Raw genomic sequence first — 4,852 nt, 5'->3', positions numbered from 1 at the left:
TGAGCTATATAGTTAGGGAACCCTGAAATAACTACACTTCCTATAATACCCTAAGCTTCTGAGAAAGTACCGGGACAGGAGCAGAACCGAGACCGCCGTCCTACTCAGCTGTAAAGTACAGCAACAGAGGAGGACGAAGCCTAGATAGGTGCTGGCATCCATGAAGGGTGGCTTTCTGTGTAGCTGAAATACACATAAAGCCTCCTTTCTCTTCGAGATGGGCCTGAACCGCAGTTTTTAAAAAAAAAAAAATCATGGTGGATAGCTTCCAGACTCAGAGAAAGCTCTCCTCTTCGTGTGAAGAAAACAACAGCAGGAAAAAGCAAACACACTGCCTTTCATGTGGTTTCCAATAAAGTAGTTGGGTTAGACTGTGCAAACACATCTAGGGGAAAAACCAAGCAAAACACAAAAACATAATGACAATTTAAAGACTAACTTTTTGTATTCCTTGTGAACTTTCAAGGATAAATCCACTTCATCAGATGTGGAGTGAAACAAACTACCTGTTTATACAAGGCAGGTTCAGGTGGCATTGCTGAAATGAGTAATTAACTGCAAGAATGTTGATTACATGCTGTCTTGGTTTGTGTGGGTGTTTTCACATTTGCTGTGAGGTGGGAAAGCAGACAACGATTCCTTTTAGGGTCAACCCTACAATCAACAGCAGGTAATTATTTGGGTAATCTAAAAAAGATATCACTTGCCCTTAGTTTCGGAAGGCCTGCCAAAGAGTCTGATCCATGCAAAAGATTGAGGGGAGAACTATTTATGCATATCTTGAAATAAGAAACCCTGATTGATACTTAATCCTTCTGATACACACTGGAATTTTTGCATGGATCTGATTCCAACTGTGTCTCTTGGTAATCTTGTTTTGTAGTTATGTTTTTTCCTACAACAGTTATTTTCATGTCTTTTGTAGAGTGTCCTGGGAAACTAAAGTGTTCTAAAATAGGTTTTTGTCTGTTGCGAAATTCTGATATCAGATTTATGTCCGTTAATGATCTTGTTTAGAGATTGCCCTGTTTGTCCTCTAGATTATGGAGGAGGGCATTGCAAGCAAAGGATGGCATGGATCACATTATCAGATGAACCAAAAAGAAAAACAGTCTCAGATATTCTGGGTGACTTTTGGGGGCTAGTAATTGTGCTGCCAGAGTAGATGTGGGAATGGAGTTGGCATCTAGGTTCATAGCAGGGTTTGTTCCCTGTCCCCATATCTAAAATATATAATCTCTTGTCTGTCAATACTGGTTTGCAGTATTGGGGCCTATCTATAAGCATGTGCAGGGCAGCCCCCAAGGCAAAGTGTTGTTGTCTAGAATGGGTGGTAGATTGTTGATGATGATGATGATGATGTGTGTAGATGATCTGTTCTCGATCATCTCAGAGTGCAGAATGCACAACAATGGGCTCAAGTTAAAGGAAGCCAGATTTTGGTTGAATATCAGGAAAAACGTCCTAACTGTTAGAGCAGTACGACAGTGGAACCATTTACTTCGAGAGGTGGTGAGTGCTCCTACACTAGAGGCATTCAAGAAAGATAATCACCTGGCAGATATGCTTTGATTGTATTCCTGCATTGAGCAGGGGGCTGGACTTAATGGCTTTGTAGGCCCCTTCCAACTTCACTTTTCTATGGTTCTATGAATCAGTTCTGAGCCTTTCATGTGAGTTTACTTTCACTATTTTCATAATAGTGAAATTCACTATTTGTACACAGCTTCTAGACACTAGGTGTCTCCCTGCCCAATCAAGTCAAGGCTCGTTGTTAATTCAATAGGAGGCACTATCAAAGGAAGATCTTCACATTACCACAGAGTTCTGTGTTTCATGAGGGAGGCAAGCTGCCATACGGAATGCAGCTGGGTGGGAAAGAGAAAACATCTCCTCCCAGCACTGTTGCAAATGGCAGTGTGAGAGAGATGGGATTTCTTTGTTGTGTTGTGGTTTTGTTTGGTATTCGCAGGAGAATATGGCTGAAGGGAAGAACAGACTTCCCCTGTTCCTTATGCTAAGATACAAACAGGGAAAATATCAAGATCTCAGTAGAAAAGGATTGCTGAAGGAGAAGGAGAAACTGATATTTAAAAGATAATTAGGTTTTTTTGTTAAAGTTTGTATCTCTTATGTAATACCAATCAATGTTTTTATTTTATTTTTTTATTGACTGTGCCTGGTATTTTTGAATAATAATAATATCACTGTCATCTGACATGACCCATTTAGAATCTGATGGAGTTAGACAGCAAAAGACATAGCCAAAACCCATAAAAGAAAGGGAAAGCGGGTATCCTGCCCCCCCCACACACACACAGAGAAACAATTTTAATGTGGTCCCTTGCATTGTGGCAGCAACAAATACAGGTAGCACTTACATATGCACTGGGGCATATGGTTAGTCCTGTTTTAGAGCAGCATGTCCCATGTGACAAATCTGGCACAGGACCTGGGAAGCGACCATACTATCCAGCTAGCAAATGTTTAGAAACATACACGTCACAGGGTTCATCCTCATCGTCACCCAGTTTTAAATCTATCAGGATTATAAATTCTTTACACCAATACAAGCCTGAGAAGTGGATAGTCCTGATCCACGAAAGACAGCAAATTGTATGCATTTTAAGTGTGCCATAAAGATACAGTATCATCTCTTGCATTTGTATTATGTTATGACCACACAGCACTCTTTCGTTTCAGCAGAACCATTCGGAGAATCATTATGGTTGGAAAGCAGTGTGGAAATATAATTTTTAGACTTGTATGTAGATTAACCCCATTAAGAACAATTGAATTTAAGTTTATCATGATGAAGTTAAGTCCTCATTATTTCAGCAGATCTCTTCTATCTGAATGCAGATAAGATCTATTATATAGGAACAGGCAAGCAAAAAAGTAGATCGCATTCCTGATCCACTCGTTCCTAGACTGTTCCTAGTTACAAAGCAACAGGTCTGGAACCTGGAACAAATTTTGACATTGAGACCCAGTGAGAATCAGCTAAAATCTCTGTACACCTGCCAGACTGCAAACAGCTGTCTTGTCCTATCTACAGCTATGCCTACACACTTGCTATTAGATTATGACTTCACAATATGCTTAAACCTAGTAACTTCTTATTGGTTGTAGGCAGCTATTTAAGGATGAGTACTTGTGAGGGCACAGGATAATAACCCAAAGAGGTGGATGTCTGCCAAGTATCTTCTTTTAAATGCAGAGTTGGTGGCTGTACAAGCTTTCTCCTATAACTCCCCAGATCAGAAGCCTGGTAGGTCATGATATATATATATTTTTTCCTCTGTGGAAGCTCCACTATGTTTTACAGCCCATTGTGGTGAAGTGTATGGAGTAACAGATGAGCATTCAGGAGACTTGGGTGTGAAGTCACCGGGGAGGGGTGTGAAACTGGTAAAGCTACTTCTTAAATATGTCACTTACCTTGAAAATCCTATCAGGGTGGCTATAAGCCAGTTTCAAATTGATGGAGACATAACACATGCAACCCCTCTACACCCAGTTCCGTGCCCGTATACAGTATCCAGTTCTTCGTTCTCCTGCATATCATCACTCTTCTATACAGTTGTGATCCATGGATCCAGGCATCTGTTTCCCTTCTATTCTGATTTCCCTTCTTGTATAGCAGCCCCCACAACAAAAGGCCTACTTCCACCTTCTTTGAGTTAATCTTCGCTATTCTGAACCCTTCCTTTTCTGTTTTTTCTCAGCTGACTTCATTACAGTCCAGTAATAAATATACAGATGTTTGCATAATCCTTGTTGTATTGCCAGAGATCTACCAAAATCAGGAATAAGGAATATCTTAATCCAGTTTAAATGAGCTACAGCAAATGTTCCTTACCTATACTTGTTGTCAGCAATGGTAGGAGCACCCAGCCATATATGAGAGAAGTCACAATAGAAGCCATGTCTCATCTAAGATAAAATGGCAGGCCCAAGGAGTGCCTTCTTTATAAGCTCCACCCGGCCACTCCTTCCTCCCACAGTTAGTAATTACCGATGTCTGCAAGTCACCAGGATCCAAATGAATGTTCAGGGTTGGTCATTCCTTTGTTAAGCAGAAATAGTTCAGGGCAGCCTGGTGCTATTTTATCTGTGAGAGCTAATCATTATGATATTTTGATAGATGGAGGATCTCTCTGTGTATTTAAAGATGTCTCACTCGACTTTGGGAGGACCCTATACCTGAGAAAAGGTGTGTGTGACTGAGAGGTGCAGGCATTGGCAGTTATCCAATAAGGAGAGGTGGATCTTCTGCATTCTAAGAAGTCCTCGTAGTGCTTGGGTGCACATTTCAAATGGACAAAAATATGACATCTTAGATTTTATACATTGCATCTTAAATCTTAAGCGCTATCTTATCCAAGAGAACTAAGGACCAAATTAGACTTTACAGATATCCTATCATTATGAGCTGAAATCACGTATTGTTATACATATATGATGTAGGAGGCCTCCAGTAGTGCCAAGTTCACCATCTGAAGATGTCACAGGGTTCCTCCACACTATTAACCATCCACTTGATCAGATTTTTCTTTCCAAAAAGAAGTAGACATCTAGCCACTTTTAATTTCTTTTTTCTTTCTTTCTTTCTTTTGTGATCTGCGTGCCTCACTCACACAGGCAGGCCCTGGAGGGTGGGTGGGAAATTTACCTTCTCCAGACCTTCCAAAATTGGCAAATCGCCAACTCCTGTTGGCTGCACATTTTCTGAAACTGGGAAAGAAAGTTGGGGGAATCTTAACTGTGTTCCAGAGCAGTGGTTTCCAGCCTTGGGTCCCCACCTGTTCTTGGATTTTAACTCCCAGAAATCCTGGCCAGCATAGCTAGA

Source organism: Pogona vitticeps, chromosome 6 (genome assembly GCF_051106095.1).
Source record: "Pogona vitticeps strain Pit_001003342236 chromosome 6, PviZW2.1, whole genome shotgun sequence".
In the NCBI taxonomy this organism is placed as follows: Eukaryota; Metazoa; Chordata; class Lepidosauria; order Squamata; family Agamidae; genus Pogona; species Pogona vitticeps.
The sequence above is the reverse complement of the archived record's forward strand: the minus strand, read 5'-3'. Positions refer to the sequence as shown.